Source organism: Parasteatoda tepidariorum, chromosome 9 (assembly GCF_043381705.1).
Source record: "Parasteatoda tepidariorum isolate YZ-2023 chromosome 9, CAS_Ptep_4.0, whole genome shotgun sequence".
Lineage (NCBI taxonomy): Eukaryota > Metazoa > Arthropoda > Arachnida > Araneae > Theridiidae > Parasteatoda > Parasteatoda tepidariorum.
In genome coordinates, this window is record NC_092212.1 from 57,871,006 (window position 1) to 57,893,601 (window position 22,596).

At 30.0% G+C, this 22,596-nt stretch overlaps 1 protein-coding gene across 1 annotated transcript in view; it reads right to left on the reverse strand.

Annotated features, from left to right (window-relative positions):
• The window catches only part of LOC107449790 (glutamate-gated chloride channel-like), a 429,932-nt gene that overhangs the window by 36,272 nt on the left and 371,064 nt on the right, over positions 1-22,596 (reverse strand). The gene's annotated exons all lie outside the window — the stretch shown is intronic.

The window sequence follows — 22,596 nt, forward strand, 5'->3', positions numbered from 1 at the left end:
GAGGGTGTGCGGTATTGGTCCTCGTTAAACTGTGCTACCGTAAAGTGCTCGAATTCGCGTGCAGGTCGTTGGGCTACCGAAACGGGGGGTGCCATCCCCTCTGCAGAGGATCAAAATTGTGATGGCATGTCTTCGGATCATCCTCAGGGATGTTTCCCAGACCGTCGCCAACAGCCCATTGTGCAGCTCTAGTGCGACGTAAATGAACTACAACAACAATCAAATTTATGGATAATTAATATATAAATGAATATAATTGAAATAAATTAACAAGTAAAACAATCCAATGAGATTATATTTACTATTAAAAATCTGTATGATATTTATAATTTTTACTTAAGAGAGTTAGAGTACGTTTTGTTATATTTTGCTGCGTTAACAAGGAAGATATCAAATTATAAATTTTGAGAATTTTGTTCTGGGATATATACTTTCATAGGGCAAAATGCATAAAGATGGAAAACCACGAATTGTCAATCCCCCAGGTAAAAAAGATGACCTGAGAAGATTGTCTTCTTTCTCCGCGTACTTATGGTTTAAACTCTACAATTAGTCACATGGTTTAAAAATATCAATTTCTTCCTTAATTAAACGTTATTTATATTGTTAAATGATTTCTCATGTTTTTATGCTGTTATGCGATAGGAACACGAACACGCATGCACGCAAAAATAATGCATTAATAACGTAATATAAATATAATGTTTGTCCCATAATAAATAAGACCTTTAAATACGCTAATGAACAAAACATCACATCATAAAAGAAATAAAGGTTATTAATTTATAAGTTAAGGCATTTAAAAGTATATTTTAATTAAAGTATAACATTTTAAAAACGTTTGTTGCATTTTTAGACAATATTTATTTTCTTATTCTGCAAGTAGATGGCAGCACAACATATTAAACTGATTGTTTTGAACAAGCAAAAATCGTAGATTTCACCAAGAGTAAATTTAAAGATTGATAAATAAAGACCTAAATGAATACTAAATAACTTGTATATATTTTTCAAACGTAAGACCTACCTATATAACTGATAAAATGCATAACATTGTTAATATTTGAGACTTTAATTGTTTAAATTTGGATAGAAACCTGTTGCTCTTACATAGTTTCCTCTTATTCTTTCTTATTGGTTTTACTTATTGTAACATTTTAATTAATTTTCATGTATTATTACGGAAAAAAATTATGTTAATAGCATATATATATTTATATTATGTATATACCATGTTATTATGATAATTGAAAACTATTAAACTAGTTTCAGTTTGGTGCAGTTTAACCGATTCCGGCTCTTGTGCTATCAAGGTGTACACTCAATTTGATGAATGAAAAATGTTTAACATATTTTGACATAAAGAATAAATAAGTTAGCATAATACTAAGTGAAAACTGGAGCAAAAAGGCTTTGTTTTCGCAATAGATATTAACACTAAATTAGTAAATTTTTTAAATGGTTATTAGATACATATTTATAGAGTATTTTTCAAAAATGATGGATATTAAATATAATGTACATGGAATATCGTCGCATTGACAATAACTTCAAAAGTTTCAAAACCCGCTTAAATGAATGATTTATCATGAAATATTTAACAAATAATGGATTATTTTCTAATTTTTTGACGGAAAAAATAGACAAGCCGTCTAAGTTATGTAAATATTTTTGAAAATTATTCTAAATTATATTTCAAATACAAAGGTTATGAGAAATCAGAAACACGTACTTCTTTTTCTTACACGAAAAAAAAAATCAATATTAAAAATATCTGTTTCTATATTTTAAGTTTTTCAGTCTAGTTTTAAATTTTTTTAAAAAGACTGTTTTAAAATCATTCGCAATCTTAAGTAACTTGGATATAGGACAATGAACCAAGATAAATAAGCTTAGTAAATATTATGGAAATTTAAAAAGTATTGAAGGAATTCTGAGAAGTGCATTTTATTTGTCCTGCACGAGGAAAAAAATCCAAATGCTGTAAATTTTAAAAGAAATCCTGGTGTACTATTTTAAATTTATAAATTTGATGTGGATTTGAACACTTGAAACCTATTACTTAATTCTACAATATAACTTTAATTTCATATTTTAAAAAACTTAATTAAGAGAAAAAGAACTCACGGAAACTAATTCTTAGTAAAAGTTATCGAGGGTGTTTCTAATGACATTCAGGTGCTTCTAATGTCAAAGTTACTCTAAGAAACTTATTCTTATTAACAGTTACCGAAAGTGGTTTCTATTGACATTCAGGTGCTTCTAATGTCAAAGTTACTCTAAGAAGCTTATTCATATTAACAGTCACCGAAAGTGGTTTCTAATGACATTCAGGTGTTTCTAATGTCAAATTCTTATTAACAGTCACCGAAAGTGGTTTCTATTGACATTCAGGTGCTTCTAATGTTAAAGTTACTCTAAGAAGCTTATTCTTATTAACAGTCACCGAAAGTGGTTTCTAATGACATTCAGGTGTTTCTAATGTCAAAGTTACTCTTAGAAACTTATTCTTATTAACAGTTACCGAAAGTGGTTTTAAATGACATTCAGGTGTTTCAATGTCATTTCTAATGAGGAAAGGATTTCTAATGTCAAAGTTACTCTAAGAAACTTATTCTTATTAACAGTCACCTAAAAAGACTTTTATTGACATTCAGATGTTTCAATATCATTTCTAATGCGGAAAGGATTTCTAATGTCAAAGTTACTCTAAGAAACTTGTTCTTATTAACAGTCACCGAAAATGTTTCTAATGACATTCAGGTGTTTTAATGTCATTTCTAATGCGGAAAGGGTTTTAATGTCAAAGTTACTCTAAGAAACTTATTCTTCAAACAGTCTTCGAAGGTGTTTCTTAGGACATTCAGGTGACATAATACCTGACATGGAGGTGTCAAGTTTTATGTAATTTTTAATGCAGGAAGTGTTTCGAATGTCAAGGTTACTCAAGGGAACTAATTCTTATTAACAGTTACCGAAAGTGTTTCGAATAAAATTCAGATCCCGATAATGGTGAACTTGGGCCTAGGATCATTAGAACTGTGTCATTTTTAATTTTCAGAGTAAAAAATTCACAACTTAGGAAAATTACACTTTTAAAAGTATTCCAAAATGTAAGCAAGAGCCGTGAAGGCTCAGGAGATGCAGCGTTCGCCTTCCAAAGAGGCGAACCGGGTTCGAATCCCAGTCAATACGAATCTGCATCGGGCTTGCACCAACCACAGTGCTGATGTGATATATCCTCAGTGGTAGACAGATCATAGCTTAGAGTTTCTTTGCCATCAAGCCAGCCGCGAGAGATTCTCGTGGTTTTCCACTCCATGTAACGCAAATGCGGGTTAGTTCCATCAAAAAAGCCCTCCACGAAGGCAAATTTCCCCCAATACTTGATCCAGGAGTTCCCTCGTCTTCCGGATTAGGTTCAAAATTACAAGGATACGGAGTTGAACATTAGTAGTCGTAAACCCGAAAATTAGGTCGGCTGTTTAACGTCTGTTATTAAAAGAATTTTTTTTTCTTTATCAAAACAAATTTAACATTTATAATAAATTTTAAATAGTACCTCTTTTTGCTATAAAGAAATTAAAAATTATTAATATTTTAAAGAAAAAAGAATGCTAAAACATTTTTTGAAAATAGGTTGGGACCTTCAATTCTAACTATAAATATAGCATAACCATAGAAATGGAAAGATTTTAGTTCATTAAAGTAATTAAAATAATTCAGATTAATAATGCGGGTTTAAACGTTGAAGTATGCATATAAAATATTGATTATTCAGTGGAGAACGAATTAAAAAAACACTTGAAAAAAATTATTATCATATATTTGGTGCCACTTCAGACAGTGTTTCAATGAATCAGACAGATCCCGCAGGGCTTGATGACATTATAAAGTCAGTAATATATATATATATATATATATAATGAGTGAAAAAAATAAGAAATACTTTTTATTCACAGTTACTGTAAGTATTTCCGATGCAATTATAATTAACGGCGGAAAAATATATTAATTTTGATAAACTTAAAATAATTAATTCAATTAATTCTAGGTATCTAATTGTTATCAATTAACACAGGAAGTTTTTTAATTATATATATTTCTTATTTTAAAAAATATTAATGAATGAAAAAAGTTACTCCACGAAACTATTAACGATTGAAAATTACTAAAAGTGCTTTTAATATAAATTGTTAATTCTAATGTCATTTATACTTTTTTTTAGAGAATTGCACTGGGGAACAAATTTTTTGTTGCATTTATATAAAATACTTGATCTTGCCTAATTTGGGTGTAGGGATTTTAAATCTGAAAATAGTTTTGATCCTAAAGCTACAAAACTTTCTGTGAAAATGATATTTTTAGTCAAAATTTTTTGTTGAATTGTACAAGTTACGGTGACGGAGTTTGTCTTTTTTGAGCAATACGAGGGTTGTTATTTATATTTCTGGCCTAATAATGAAAAAACAAATATGTAGGATCGAAATTAGTTTTATTGTTCTTCAAAATATTCTCCATGATGATCAATACACTTTTGCATGCGTTTGAACCAATTTTCAAAGCACTTTTTCCAGTCCGATTGAGGTAACTCCAAAACATGCGTTTTGAATGCATCAACCGCTTCTTCGGGGGTCGAAAATCGTTGTCCACGTAATTTATTTTTGATGTGTGGGAATAAGAAGAAGTCATTGGGTGCCAAATCAGGGCTGTACGGCGGATGACCCATCAGTTCGATCTTTCGCTCCGTCAGAAATGCCTTTGTTTGAGTCGATGTGTGAGAGCTCGCATTGTCATGATGAAGAATGATTCGCCTGTTCTTCTGCTTTTTTCGAATTTCTCCGATGACTTCTGGCAAACAAATGGTCGTGTACCATTCAGAATTGACCGTCCTGCGTTGCTCTAACGCCACTGTTGCCACATGACCGTTAATGCCGAAGAAACAGGCAATCATTTGTTTCGATGTGCTTCTTCCTCGAACAACTTTTGTTGGTTTTGCCTCGTCTTGGAAGACCCATACAGTTGATTGCTGTTTTGTTTCCGGCTCATATGCATAGATCCATGATTCGTCACCTGTGTAGATGTTATACACAGCCTTTGATGTACCTTGAACGTATTTTTCCAACATTTCCTTGCACCAATCGACACGAGCCTTTTTTTGAGCGTTTGTCAGATTATGCGGGATCCAACGCGAACAAATTTTTTTTACGCTCAAATGTTCATGCAATATTTTATTGATGCTAGTCATACTAATGTCCAAAGACGCCTCTATCTCACGGTATGTCACATGACGATCTTGCTTTATCAGTTCACGCACAGCATCGATCTTTTCTGGCACAACAACGGATTTTGGACGACCTGCACGGGATTCGTCCTGGATCGAACATCGACCACGATTAAATTCGTTATACCAATTGTTTACAGTGCTGTAGGATGGCGCTTTATTGCTGAATAAAGAATTAAGTTCACCGAAGCACTCTTGTCTTGACAATCCACGTCGAAAGTTATGAAAAATAATGGCACGAAAATGTTCACGATTCAATTCCATTTTTTGAAAGAGAAGAACTTTTCAATTTACTGTCAACAACACAAATGAAGCTATAATGGTAAATCGTCTGCTGAATTTATGTTTAAAAATATCAAACTTTCGATTAAAATCGTCTGCGGTCGCCTAGGAACACTAACTGTTGCCAAGGCCAGAAATATGAATCGCAACCCTCGTAGCATATAAATATTATGCAATACTCAACTTAGGGCTCGAGAGCACATAATGGAAAATTAAGATCAGTTTTCTGCCTTATCTCACTACACATATGTAAATAAGATTAATATTTCTGCTGTCTACTAGGCTATAATGTCTGCGACCTGATGTGATTTGATGTGTTTGCGTCGTTTAAAGGCTGCCGGTCGGATTTTAAATTTTTGCTAACAGTTACCGAAAGTATTTTTAATGACATATGCTTAGAATGTCATTTTTAATGTTGAAAGCGTTTCTAATGTCAAGGTTACTCTAGGAAACTAATTCCAATTATCAGTTACCGAAACTGCTTCTAATGTCATGCAGATCTCGATTGTGATGAATTTGGGCGCAGGTTCCTTAGAACTGTGCCATTTTTAATGTCCCCCTAATCAAATTTTTCTTTATACTTTAAAAATAGCGCGAGCATCTTTTAAAAATAGTTAAAATCGAAATCAAAGTATTTCTACGTGGAAAAGCCGCGAGCACTACCTAGAGATTGAAAAAAAATGACTGATATTTAGTTTGAAATTTATTGTGGTGTAAGGATTGACGAATTAGAATATTTAAATACTGTTGTGTTGTTCATTCAACTTAACATTAAAGTTTATATGCTGGAATTAGATAATTTTGAAAGGTGACCAAGCTGGAGACCAAAGACAACTAGTTCCATTACATTATTTTATATTTTAATTCAACATTTAGAATTGAAATTCTCTGCTTTTTACATGTCCGTCCCCTATGATCACTGTTTAAAAATAATGGATAAAATTCATAAGTTTAATCCTATTCAGAGCCGCAATGCTAAAGCCAATTTTTAAAACACATCCCCTTATATTAAATTTTAAAATTTTATTCTATTTATCTAATGGTAGTAAATGTTTTATATTAAAACTGTTGAATATATTTTATTTTTATTGTTTCGCATTTAATTAAGTTTAACATTTTGACTGCAACTTGTCAAGTCTTATAATATGACCTTTTACCACATAATATTAACTACTCGAATATAAAGCAATAAAAATAGCCAAAAATGGTAATGACTCGTATGAATAAAATAGTAAAGTTTCTTTTCTATCTCCCAAAAAGAAAGCGTTCTACAGAAAATGAGATTAATTTCAACTATAAATGCTCATAAAAAACAAGTAAACCAAGTGTTTACCCTAGCATATTTATTTAAAGTTCAAACTTTAGGAGGCGCAAGAAAATGTGTCCAGTTTTATTACTTTCAATAAAAAGTGCATTCACAACATGTTCCTCATGTAGAGCACGTAAGGCTTTTTTATTTGCAAATTCTATGCTTCAGCTCATAAAAGGTTTGTCATTTGATCAGCTTCATGTCATATTCCTGTTTATTTTGTAAGCAAAGACTTCGTTTTTTATGTTTACATTCTGTACAGTGAGAAATTAGTTCTATATTATACCGGACTCATTATTCTTTTATTTTACGAAGGAAATACTAGAAAGGGTAGGCTTCATTCTCTTGAACAAATTTTTTTAATTTTCTTAAAATTTTATTATTTTAAAGGTTGAATATTTTTCCTTTTATTCTGCGCTAGAAAATCGTCACCTTGGGTGACTCTGCTACAGTTTTTATAGGCCCGGGATAGCCTGGTCGGTAGGGCTCTGGGCCCATGCCCGAGAGTTCGTGGGTTCGAACACCGCCGGCAGAAGACTCCCCGTGTAGTAAATGGTGACTGATGCACGTTAAATCTGTCGAGTCGCAAAGTCATAACAAAGCCATAACAAATCAATACCTCTGGGGATACTGGATTGGAGATCGATCGTTCTCAGATCCAGGTCAAAAATTACGATCTGTGGATGAATGAATGGATGTATGAATGGGTCCGCTTTATAAACGGGTGTGACGTGTGTGTGACTGAAGACGAATTCTTGGCCATAGTTGGCGCCACTGAAAAACAAGAAACGCAACATCTACCTTAAATTTGCTCGATTTTACCAAGCAGGCTTTCTAGTGTGGCAAGTGACATTAGAAACAACAACAACAGTTTTTATTTGCACTATAACACTATCTCTTCGTCATGTTCGCGAGAAAGCAATGTATTTCATCTTTCACTTCGTCATTTCCTTTAGCAGTTTTTATCCTGCCATCATGCGTTTGGTTTATCATCACAAATCTCAATATTCCGGATTTGAAATCCAGTAATTACAATCTCTTCCTTGCACTGTAAAGAAGGGATTTCTCAAAATTAAATAAACATGCGTCAAAATAGCTCCGAAACAAATATTAGTCAAATTTGTAACAGTATATTCTCATTTTTGAGTGAATTTGGAGGCTGCCGGCAGGAGTCGAACCAATAACCTCCGGGATCGTAGTGGGATGCTAGAATCACCATACCTGTATACACCAGTCCAAGGAGAATGAGGAAGCTAGGCACAGCAATGACAAATGGTGACATACAGTACGTTTGCTTAAAAGTTTTCAAGATATAACGAAATAAGCTTTAAGTGCAATTAAAATTGCCGATTTCCTGACTTTGCTAAGTGAAACATATTTTTCGAAATGTAGCTCTTTGTACCTTTGAAATCGAAAATTAGTTTGTCACGAGTAATTACTGCGTCAGTTTTTTGGTCGTATTTTGATGAGGTGAACTCCTCAAACTTTGGGACCGCTTTCCTGAACAAACTATTGGGATCATATTTAAAAGATTGCTGCATATCCCCTAAATTTTTGGGGTCAGAGATCCGAATCTGTCACAAATATAGTATGCTTATTCAGAAAAAGTAAGTTTTTGTGTCTGATTTTGTAACTCGAAATATCGCCTGCACTGATAAATTAACATATCTGAGGTCACCCCCTTGAATCATTAAGATTGAGTCTTAGTACGTAAAGATCTGATCAATAGATTAAAAGTTATTCAGGGTGGTCCATTTTTTTTTGCGCACTGTACATTACATTTTTTGGACTATCCTATATTTCACAAGAAAGAAAATGCAATTTTGTTACTGAAATAATTCATAAATATATTTAAAAAGTACTTTCTTTCCTATTTCACTGTACTTATTTTTTTGTTAAAATAACAGCCAGAATTTTGCATTTCTCTTTTGGTCAAAATATTAAATTGCTTTTTCTAGAAAAAATTCACAGAGGATCTCACGTTTATTGATATATCTCATTTATTGCTGCTTTTGTTAAGGATATTGTAATGTAACAATTCCCTTTAAACTTTATATTTTCATTTGTAAAGATCCAGATATTATTTAAAAAAAAACGCGGTATTTCATTGGCTTAGTTAACATTATGAATGACCAAAATTTGCCTTTACTGTTAAACAAAATATTTTAAAGGTGTTTACAGAAAGCTTTTGGATTGATTTGTCTTAATTCCTGTCTCTAGACAGAGTTATAAAGTTACTCCAAAAATTTATTCTGGATTAAATTTAAACAATTGTTTTCAGAACGAAATTTTAGACCCTCGTTATGCTCTCAGCTTCCGAGAACTGTCCAGAGAACAACAATTGTTTTATTTCGGGTTTCAGATTTCTTCAAGAAAATAATGGATGACAATTTCTTATAAATCTTAAAGATTTAAGACAAAACTAATTTTTTTCAAATCTCTCATTTATTACTTTATTTTTTCATAATGTTTTCATTTTTAAATTATATAGTAAATAAAATAAAGTTTTCAGCATAAAACTGAGATAAGTAAATATTTAGTGACTAATCTTTTAAATTCTACATCGTTATCAGATTAGTAAATATTCAATGAATAATCATTTAAAAACTATATCGTTATCATTAGATATGTAAATATTCTTTTACTTATAATTTAAGATATCGTGATCCTTACATAAATAAATAATCAATGTCTAATAATTTAAATACTATATAGTGATTATTAGATAAGTGACTAATCATTTAAATAGATAGTGTTTCAGCGACTCATCATTTAAATAATATAGTTATATCATTAGATAAGTAAGCATTCAATGACAAATCATTTAAATACTATATTGTTATCATTAGATAAGTAAATATTTAATAACTAAGTCCTTTAAATACTAGATCGTGATCATTAGGTATGTAAATATTCAATGACTAATTCTTTAAATGCTATATCGTGATTATTGGATAATTAAATATTCAATGAAAAATCCTTTAAATACTGTAACGTGAATAATGGATAAATAAATATTCAATGGTTAGTCGTTTAAAAGCTATATCCTGATCATTGGATTTGTAAATATTCAATGACTAATCATTTAAATACTTTATCCTGACCATTAGATGTGCAAATATTCAATAATTAATCATTTAAATACTTTATCGTGACTATCTGATAAGTAAATATTCCATGTCTAATCATTTAAATACTATATCGTTATTATTTCCAAATACTTTGTATATTATGAGATAAACTTTGATTCAAAGGTTTGGTTTTCTTAACATTAGAATAAAATGCAAAGATCTTATAGCAAAACAAATAACACATATTTAATATTATTATCAGATTAAAAGTAATCTTCTAAAAATTTGTAGAAGAGTTATCAGTTGTATATTATTATTTAGTAATTATATAAAATTACAAAAGCGCTCTTTTTTCGCGCAAGCATTATGAAATTAAAAATATTAAAATAAAAATATAAAAATAATCTCTATTGTCATAATTTTTAAATTATTTAATATAATCTGCAATATTTTTAATTAGATTATTTCTAATTCACCTGTTCTAGTTGTACCTTTTAAATGCAAAAAATCTATTCATTTTAATCGTGAATAAAACATTTAATATCACGTTAAATCCTTACTTAAACAACTTTATTCTGCATAATTTTGATTGCACAGAATTAATACATTCTTCAAATCCATTGTATATTCTTACGTGTAACAATTTGAATATTTACTCGAACATTTCGATTTCATCTCACATGAGTATCTTTTTTTGTAAACATTACTATTAACTTACGGTAATTTTTCAATTTTGTTCAATTGTTTTATGGAAAATAAATCTATTTACTAGTAAACACTTTTTGTAAATGTTGATAACGATTATTTTTCTTGAATAACTTCTTTACTCGTAAATATTATCAAAAAAAAATATATGACATGATGCTAAAAAATATAAGCAAGTACTTTCCTTGTTTTTGTAATACCCTCTCCATTTGTGGAGAAAAATAAGTTAATCAGCTAAAAAAAGTATGTGATTTAAGAAAATGTTACTCATAATCACTGGGGAACAATTCACTTTTACTGTCTTATAAGATTTTTTGACAGATCTTGCATATATTCTCACGTCTCAGTCGTTGAAAAATGTTTGACAAATCTCAAGGAGAGTTAGGGCATATAATAAATTGAAATTGCATGTGAAATGTCGTCGTACACCGCTAGGTGTGCCTCGATATTATGAACTGTTTTTTCGTGTATTTCTGAACATTTCATAATAGAGAAGCTTCTCTAGTTGCGTACGACGAAATTTCCAGGCATGGATTCCCACAATTAAAATCTTCTAGTAGTTATATATAACGTATTTAAATTTTTAAATTTCGACAAAAAATTGATTAAATATGTCATTTAAAACTAACTGTAGAGTGCAATCGACTGTATATTTGAAATCAGCGGTGCAAAAGTATCTAAGATCTGTTAAAAAAAAGTCTCATACAACAGAAAAAAAAATTGTTCCTTAGTGTTATTTGTTCTGATTCAAATATCTAAGCATGGATAATAAACATCTGTAAAAGATTTATGACTTAAATGAATTTGTTCAATAAAATAACGTTTTTTTTTCTCTTTGCTTTTCTACTACCCTATGGCTTAATGTGAAATCCATTAGCACTTTCTTTTTGCCTTTAAAATGTTAGGCAATAGTTTAATAAAATCTAGAGGAAAAAAAAATACTAAATCTATGCGGTGTCCTATTTGCAGCCATACTTGAAATTCACACATCGCTAAATTTGGCATTTACTCCAGTTACTACGGTTCTTCTTGAATGAGTCTTCTATTCGAATCTGTTGCCATGGCAATCGGAGGACCTGTTGCCAAGCAACAAGCCACGGATCTAGAAAAAGAAACTTGAGCGCTAACCACTCAAGCGAATGAGTGAGGGGATAGGGGGCCATGGGAATCGGAGGGTGGTGAGTGAGACTTAGAATGAGGCATAAGGTCCGAAGCAAACGATAATTAAGGCAAGTCTAAAGAATTAAACACCTCGGTGTCTGCCGCGTAATTACATTTGTTCGTTTGTTTTCTCAAATCAAGGTGGTGCCTGCGATTGGAGAGTTTACTTTGTTTCCATGAAAGAAGTTATTTCTTGAAGAACAATTTTGGGGTATTGTTTGGATAACTTTCGGCTTGATAATGATCGAAATCAAGTCCATCGAACTTTATGAAGTGAAGTAATTTACTCTTAAGGTTTATAAAGTTTCGAACTTGTACGAAAGAAAAATGCAAAAGGCAAAACATTCATCAACGTTTATTCAAGTGTAATGAGTTAAAAAAAAAGTTAAACCAAATTCTGCGTCGAAAAGAATCAGCATATATTAGAGTTTTGCGGTTTATTTCATTTATTATTCATTATTTTTCTTGAAATTTCAGCAAAGAAATCTGTTTTAGAAACTATTATGATAGAGATTATAGACTGAGCAATGTATATTTTTATAAGGACAGTACCAGTAATTCAATCAATAGTTAAGTTGCAAAAACAGCTTACTGTATTTCTAGAAAAAATTTAATTAAATTTTACCTTTACACTGTTTATATATTTGCCTTATTGTAGCTATATATCAGTTTATAAACCACTTGTGATGAATATCATAAACTGGGCATTCTTTTAATTGCTAGGACTACATTGGCAATTAAATAAATTTCCCATTTCTTATTTATTCATTATTTATCAATTTTTAACAGGCCACGGAGTGTTTGGAGAACACCAATATAAATTATTCCACAAAAATCCAGAATGTAATTACTGTGGTGAATATCAATCTATTGATCACTTGTTAATGAATTCTTCTCAATTCCAGACACTCCGGGGCAATCACTTTAATAATATTAGTCAACATCAATGCTATGCTAACCTGACTTGCAGAAATATCATAAAAAAAGATAATTAAACAAACTTTAGAGGATGCATTGGGGGACGGTCTTTAATGGTCTCGGAACTTGCTCGTTCCAGCTTGTGTGTCTCAATTTTATTGATGGTAGGGGAGAGTGGGGTCAATTGTAACATTTTTTGCTTAACAATTTTTAACTAACAAAAAATCCAATATATTACTAGTATTAATTGACAGACGAGTAAAGTAGACTATCCTCTACTGGAAAAAAAATACCTTATTTTAAATGTTATTATATTAGTGATTAACAATTTTTGACAGTCGTGCACTTGTTACNTCTCTTGTAATTTTTGCACGTTTATCTTTTAAATTGCTCTTTTAAATTATTCTTTTAATTGACACTTTTAATATATTGCTGTTTTAATGTTTAGCACCTTACATGATTTTAGCTGTTCTACGCCCGTCATGTTCATGGGCTGTTGCCATGTCTGATGTGTATTTTATGTTTGTACTGTTTTCCGGATTTTTTTGATTTTAATAAGCATTTACCCGTATGCTCTAAATAAGGGTGGGTCGGGGAAATTTTTTCCATTTCCATTTATTCATTATTTATTTACGTAATTTTAGCAATGACATTTATTTCAAAACCTATTGTGAAGAAGTTTATAAACGGAACATTTATTTTGAGGTAGAATAAATGGGAAGCACCGTTAATTAAATGTGTAGTTCAGTTGTAAGACTTGCAAATTGTATTTTTTATAACATTGAATTAAGTATGTAATTATTTATATATTTACTTAGCTTAAGTCATGATATCAATTCCAAAACAGACTATAAAGAAGATTTGAAACGGAACATAGCAATCACAAAGACAATTAAATAATCAGTCTAGTAGTAAAAACTGCAGGCAGCATTTTTTTAGAAACATTGAGTTTAATACAATATTCTATCATCTTTGTTTGTATACATCACTGAATGAGATTAGTTTGAAACTAAAAATTTCCTACTAAAACTAACGAAAAGCATTTTTTTTAACCTAAAACTTAAGAGATGTAAGGTGTATCAAAATTTACGCAAAAAGTAACTTCGATAGAGAATGCGTATTGTGATTTTTTTTACTGATTTATTAAATCATAATGTATTCAATGCGTTGTGTATAAAAGAGCATACCAGACTAATAGCCTCCGTTCTTTTGCTGGAATACCCACGCTTCTCTTCAATGATACCAACCACCGTTAATTAGAGATCAAAATTTATAAACGACTGTTTTACATAATGTGGATGAATTCCTTTGATACATCGCTCAATTTCTCCTTTTAAGGTGTGAGTGGTCAAAAGCGGTTTGTTGGCATAAAACTTAGATCTTAAAATGAAAAAAAATATCCGAAAGAAAACAATACTGCAGCGTTAAATCATTAGTTTTGGATGATCAGATTTGATTACTAATACGAGAAATTACATGAATATAAAATGATGTATGCTTTAATTGAACTGTTTGTCAGACTGTATGGCATGTGGAACCGTTTTGCTTAAGAACATTTTAGCAAATTTGAGCTGTTTTGCGTTTAGGGACATTTTTTTTAAAATTTTATTTCATAACCGTCGTTGAACAGCGGACCTAATTTTCAGTTTATATCAACGTTCAATTCGGTATCTTGGAAATTTTGAGCCCAATCCAGAAGACAAGGGAACCTCTGGATCAAGTACAGAGAGAATTTTGCCTTTGTGAAGGACTTTTTGATGGAGCAATGAACTGATAAAAAAAGTTTGGAAATTAATCATTAATCTTATTACTGTTTCATATAAAGACCCCAGTTGAATAATTGATCAAATTCAATTATTATAAATAAAAGAGTTCATCTCATTTTTCTGCTTATTGAAATATTTCTATTTTATTTCAAAACTTGGTACATTTCTGTGTTACATACACTGATAAACTGAGGGCATGTTGAAAAAGATCACCGCTAGATGTTGGAAAACAGATGCTCTTATATCTGTTGCGTGGAAACTTTCAGATATTTTTCTGCTAATTATCAATACACAGGCCTTTTCGAGCTATCATGAAATATTGAATGAAATCTTTCTTGTTTAAGAAACCAACTAAGATCAGAAATGACTTGAAACAGAATTGAGATCAGTATAATGTATAAAACACTAATCCGACCAGTTCAACAGCGAAAGTCTGAAATCGAGTAAGCATATCCAATACAGGGAACTTATTTTTGAAAGAAATATACAGTGTAAAATTTTCGGAGCTGTCCAATAAAAAAATAATGTCTGGCAATATCTGAAAAATAATGTCTAGTTTCGTGATTAATGTCTAAAAATAATCACGAAATTTATAATCTATGTAAGCAACCATCATCATCATCATAGTTGTCCAGACAGCCCAATGTGAGCCAATGCCTTCCTCTGAAGATTTCTCCATTACGATTCACCTTTGATCTCCAATTCTTTTCATTAGTTGCGAGAAAATCAGACTCCACTGAGTCAGCCCATCTCAACTGCCAGTGGCCTGAGTCAGCCATCTCAACCCCACTTTCTTGTTCCAGTGGGTCTAAAAAACAATATCTTTTTCATTGTATTGTCATCACTCATTCGAATCACGTGGGTCATCCAATTCATTCTATTTATTTTTATGTATTTAATAATATCAGGTTGTTTATAAATCTTGTACAGTTCAAAGTTAAAAGTAAGCATAAATGTAAGCAACCAGACATAGTTGAACACATCAAATCGAACCGAATTAGATATCTTGGTCACTTAATTAAATCAGAGAGTAAGGCTCTCTAATAGAGGAAGGTATTTTAATGTATAATTTAATATTTCATCCCAGATTAATAATGTTTATAAAAGTATTATATTTGTGACATTAAAACCGAAATACATAATGGAACAATGAAAGCTCGTACCTTTCTTAAACATAACTATGAATCATGTACTCAATGAATTTACAATTGAGTTCAAATGTTAAAGAATTAATATTTTCAATTCGATAGCGTAGCATTGGTATTTCATAAAATGTAGCATATGACTTCAAATATTTTAGAATTATTTAGTCAATATCTTGATGCTAAATAGTCCCACGCATTTGAAATAATTGTGTGAGGCATGGATTGGATTCGATGGAAATAGCAAGGGTGACAACATAATTGTTACAATTTTGCAACTGATTTAAGTTAATCAATACATATGAGAATGTTTCTAGAGTTTAAAGTATTGAATGACAATAAGGTTAATCTTTCCGTGTTGGAAAATATTATTTTGTTTAAAATTATTCCCCATTTAATTGGATTGAATAAGTTAAGAATTAATGTTGAAAGTTGCCTTTTATTTAATGCTAATTTATTTCTATCATTTCAGTTTAGGAAATATTAAAAAAAACTAATAGGTAGATTGAAATTATTTTTTTAAACATAAATTTGACAAATTAATTTTTAGGTAATTATTTCTTAAAAAAATTTATTACATGTATCAGGAATTCTACTGATAAGTTAACCTTTCTTTATTTTAACATTCAACTCAAAACTAGTTTTTCTCATATTCCTAGATGATTAAATTTTGCAATTTTGCATTTCTCAAAGTGCAAAATTTATTTTTCGTGACGTAGAATAAGCAATTAATGATTTGTTCTGCTGATTATTACCGAAAAAAAATTTAGATCTTGCTCTAATTATTCGAAGCATTTTTTAAATTTTTATTTGTGATCCAAATTCACGAGAAAATCTTATTATCACAAAATTGTATTATGTTTCTCTGCAGATAATATATCTCATATTACCTTCAAAACGACATATTACATTGAATTTTGCATGCATACATTTTATTACATTATAATCACAAGCAAATATTTTGTTATACTACTCTCAGGAATACATATTTTATTATTCCCGAATAAAAGCGTATTGGAGCAAATATTTTATTACGTTAATCCCAAAATAATAAGACTGATAAGAAAAAAATTCCAAAGAGCTTTTCTTATCATTCTTTGTGTCATATTGCTTCGTATTTGCATAATTTTCAATATTACATATCTTTTGGAACATATATTTTGTGACGTAAATCTTAATAACTATTAATCAATTTCCGTGAGGAAGACAAAAATATAAATTACGTACTCTCTTCTATATAAATAGAGCAGAATATTTTATTTGTATGTGTGTATGTACCATATACAAATTCATAATTCTGTATCGATCCGCACCAAATTTGTTGTATAATCCCTGGATTAATAATTAGACGCAGTGTAAGATTCTATGTAAAATCTTAATTATCAGGTGATACTTTATACAGCTTTATTGTTTTTACGTGGTTGAAACTGGTTTGTACTTGTTTACGTTTGTGCATCAATTGCTTAAATTGTAAAGCAATACGTTAAGAATAAATACAAATAGGAAGTATAAGAAAAATCTCTTGACCCATTACATGTATGTTTAAATATAAAAGTATTGCATATAAACTCGTGAAAAGCATGTAATTGCTAAAAAACTACAGTGCGTCTAATGATTTAATCTAATTATTGCAATATAATAATGTACGAGGGTTGCTATTTATATTTCTGGCCTAATAATGAAAAAACAAATATGTAGGATCGAAATTGGTTTTATTGTTTTTCAAAANCTAGTTTATCCAATCGTCGAATTTATATTATATATCACCTAATTTAACCAATTGTTACATGAACGTAAACAAATGCAAACCACTTTCAGTCCTATAAAAACAATAAAGTTGTATAGCATATATTGATAATTAATATTTTATATAGAATCTTTTAAGGCATCTAATACTTTTTCCAGGGACCGTATATCCATTCAAAGGACACAGCAAACCTGTTATCTCTCCGATTACGGGTTCGTGCACTACATCCCAAAGCTAGAATTTTCCATAGGATTTGTTAAATAGTTCATAATATGAGTGATTTACTAGCTTTCAGCTCAAATCAATTAATTATTAGCTTTTTGTTCGAATCCCAACCTTGGCTGATTGATACGAATTCCGCACCCGGCTCTCACCGACCACAGTGCTGACGTAAATTATCCTCAATGGCAGACGAATCATGGGTTAGATTCCGCTTGAGGTCAGACTTTCAGTGGGAGATATTCGTGGTCTTTCCTCTCCATATAACGCAAATGCGGGTTGGTTCCATCAAAAAGTCCTCCACGAAGGCAAAATTTCTCCCAATACTTGATTCAGTTGTTCCCTTGTCTTCGGGATTGGGTTCAAAATTACAAGGCAACGGAGTTGAACATTAATAGTCGTAAAGCCAATATTGGGCCAGCTGTTAAACGACAGTCATAAAAAAAAATAAAAAAAAATTCATTAGTTCTATTGCACGCTATTATGAATTATTCACTTTTGGTTTCCTATATTAGGTTATCACAAGTAAAATCAGTGTTAATAATTTCGAAATGTTTGGGAACCACGTCACCGAATTCCTTTATTAAAATGTATATAGAACCCCGCGTTTTTTATGTTAATACTTATACTTTTAAGGCCTATTTTTAGAAACTTAATAAGAGGAAACATGACAAAAATTAATGAAATAAAATTGAATTTATCTAATGGAAAAATTATGGTAAATTTTGAATATCACATTTTAAATGATACTATAAGTATAGTCAATCTCTCTTTTAGTGAGTTTAATTTCTTACTCAGATTATGGTACAGCTAAATAGTGTAAAACCACACTGGAATATACAACATATAATAAAAAAACAAACATTGCGCATTTGGTGCCATGAATATGTAGTATGGCGACATGGTATGATAGGGCACTTATCCGTTTCGGAGAACTGTAAAAACTCTATTACCTTAGTACCTATATTATGGACATAAAGAACATAATAATAATAATAATTGGTGCAAATTTAAATGAAAGAGTAAATTCTTAATAGAAAGCTAAATCAATGGAGAAAAGTTATATCGTGATCTAGAAGATCTAAAATCTAGAAATATTGAAAAAATCTAGATATATCGATTTATTATTATTGATGTAAATGATGCTGGATTAAAGTAAGGGTACTACTGCTATTATTATTTTTTTAATAAGTTCTAAATATACTAATCTTGAAGAAAACTTTGTGGAAAAAGGATTTCACGGCACACCGAAAGAGATATGCATAAAAAATTAACTATCAGGATTTGACACGAGCAATAGCATTATTCCAATTGATATTAATCTTTATTTTGAAAAGATTAACTCCGAAAAAATGGTTTGATTAAGCTTATAACATTAAACCCCCGGAAAGGGCAACAAATAATAAAAAGAAAGAAATTATTTTTGCTTAATTACTTGTGTCAGTATATGTCTTTCGATTTTGCTCATGATTTCGTAGTGTTCACTGAAAAATTGCTCATTAACTTTTATTCAAGTTTGAAGGATAATGAGTTAATTTCTCACACAGCCCAAAAAAGTTAAATTTACTTCTGAAAATTTTTTAATTTATAAGGATATAACACAATTTCTAGATCAAAAACATATCTCAAAATTTTTTCAATGGTTTAAGTTTGAAACATAGCAGTATGGTAAAATAAATACTTTTGGAATGTTTTCTAAGAAACAGAAGGCATAAACGCTATTGGAAAAAGAGATCCTTATAATAAATATTCATGTTTAAACGTCAGATTTAAAAATATGAGCTCGTCAATGTTAAACAAAACAAGAAAAAGTATAATCGTGAAAAGAATGATTTCATATTCAATGTGTAGATGACAGAACAATAGTTTAATGTCATATCACTCGAGCCTATTTAAAACGTTCTTGATGTATTCAAAATACGTTAAATTTATTCAATTATTAGTAGAATCGTATATAAGAACTTAGCGTAAAGAAAAACATATATATCTACATTTAAGGGAGAGATACATGCCTGCATTCATGTTTCAGGAATTATTTTTTTCCATATATATTGCAATTAATATATAACTTGCATTTCTCCATTCATTTCATGCTATGAGGTTTCAAAAATTAAATGTAAAATTTTAAATAGCTCGTAAATATTTTATAAATAGCTTTAAGAAAGAAAGAAATTATTGAGTTTTGGAACTTTGAATCTTAAGCATTAATGTAATAGGCAAATTTAAGAATCTTTGACGAACCTGAAAAACATTTTACTAAGGCCTTATTAATTAGTTTTGTAAAAATAAATCAACTATTTTTTAATGTAATAGGTTGTTGCAATACTTGTAAAAATGATAATTGAAACTAAATTATTAATTCTTGAGATAATAAGTATTAAAAAAGCTTAATATATAGAGTAAAAGTTTTGCTTATTAAGTGGAAGATCTTATAGAAAGTTCACGTTCGTACTTCAAAACTATTTTTGAATTTTTCTCTTTTTTGTATCCAGGAGGTTTGCCAACCTTCTATGCTTTTTATGGAAAATGTCTTCTAGCACACCAACTAAGTTTATGTTTTAATATATTAATGTTCGTTTTGTAAATTTGATTTGAAGTTATTTTCCCAACCACTGCATGTGAATGATTCAAAATTTCATATCAAACGCTACTTTGTACCAATTGATTCGTGGTGACGATTTTGAAATGTTTGCAGAGTTACGAAAAATTCCAAAAGGTTTTATTTGTCTATCACTCTTTAAAATATTTTGAAAAAATTCATGTAGTTTCCAACCCTATGTACTTTTAGATTTTATTTTATTTTATTTTATAACCGTCGTTGAACAGCCGACCGAATTTTTGGGTTTACGAATTCTAATGTTCAACTCCGTAGCCTTGCAATTTAGAAACCAATCCAGAAGACAAGGGAACTCCTAGATAAAGTATTGGGAGAAATTTTGCCTTCGTGGAGGACGTTTTCATGGAACTAACCCGTATTTGCGTTACATGGATAGGAAGACCACATTAACCTCCGACGGTTATTCTGGCGGCAAGGGGACTCTAACCCATGATCCGTCAACCACTGAGGATATTTTCACGTCAGCACTGTGGTCGGTGCAAGCTGGATGCGGATTCGTATCGACCAGGCATTTGTGGGATTCGAACCCGGTTCACCTCATTGGAAAGCGGATGCTCTATCCCCTGAGCCATCACGGCTCTGTGCTCTTAGATTGGAAAATTCTGATGATAATAAATTGAACATTAAGAAATATTAATAAAATTCTTTGCTCGTATTATATTCAAATAATCTTTATAAAGCTTTCCATTCAAGCAGAAGTATATGTTTAAGAAAGGTTTGATAATATTAGAAGTGAAACGCTAATTGAAGAGTCAGCATTGACATAAATTATAACATGATTCAAGTAAATAGTTATGACTTAAAAATTACATAAAAGAATGACTAAAATTAAATTTTAGAATCGTTTCTTAATGAACTGGGGACGAACAATTATTATAGCAAATGATAATTGAAACTAAACAATTCATTCTGAAAATACTATAATAAATATTAAGAAATCTTGAAGAGAAAATAGAAAATTAAATTTCTTGCTCATTAAGTAGCTTATTAAGTGGAAGATCTTTTGTTAGAAAGTCAATTCTACTATGTTCGAATTTCTAAGTTACTTTTGCACTTACACTTTTTTGTTGCTTCATATTTGAAGAATTTGGAGATAATAAATTGAACATAAGGTGCGAGTTGTTATCAAAGAAAATAAATTAGGAGGAAATGCATTGTCTGTATCATATTCAAATAATCTTTGAAAAGCTTTCTTTTCAGAAAGAAATATCTGCTTTAAAAGGCTTTCATGATATTCGAAAGGAAATGTAAATTGAAGAGTATCCATTTTTAAGAATTGTGACATGTTTTCAAGTAAGAGAACTATAATAAAGTATATTTTAAGTAAAATAACATAGAGTTACGTTGAATAAAGCAAAGTTTTAGACTAATTACTTGTGAATTTTAAATTTCTGAATAATAAATGAATCAAAAGAAAATGTTTTGACTATGTATTGATTGAAACCATAAGACATAAAAAAAATCTTTTGCATTGAAGAAGAATGTTTTTATTTGATAATTAAATGATTAATAAAATAAAAAAAGGTGTCGTTCTGATATTTCAAGCTAAAATAATAGCACATACATAGCATAGTTAAATAATGGCATAGTTAATTATAATAGAATAGTTAAAATAATAGCACAGTGTTCACGTATAGCGCAGTTAAAATAATTTATTCATAATACCGATATGGTAATTTACATTATTGTTCGAATTCTTGCAATTTAGGATGTTAAGTTTTAAAATTATCTTAGGCGTGTTTTCTAACAAATAAATCAAATGATTGTTCAAACATAGGAACATGTTTACAAACTATGCTAAATACATGCTAAAAACATGGTAAAAACATGCAAATGTTTACCGTTAAAGGGAACGCAATGTCAATAAATTAAATAAAAAAATAATGAGAGTGAAATTGAGGTAAATTTTTAAGTATTATGAAATTGTTTATGCCATTATCTTAGATGTAAATCAGTCAAATAGTACACCATATTTTAAATTTCGAAAATAATGCTTTTTATCTTAACTACAATTTTTTTTAAAAGTTTCTTATAAATAGTACAATCAATTTATTTACCGTAAACCGGGGCGAGTCTACCCATTTTTTCAGTTTGTCAACTTTCAAGTGGTCAAAATTTTGTAAATATTAAAGAAAAAAGGCTTTTAATAGGTGTTTCGGAATCGCTATTTATCCCTCTTTAAAGCTGTGAAATCGATTTTAGAAAATATTAACAGTTACGCTGTTACTGTATATTTTTATAGAACTGCTGACAAATCTCTCGTATGGGGCGAGTCTACCCATTCTACTAAAATGAATGTTAACATTGTAAATAATCAAATTTTACTATTAAATTGTTATTTTAGTTACTATATAGGATATTTATGAAGTAAAATT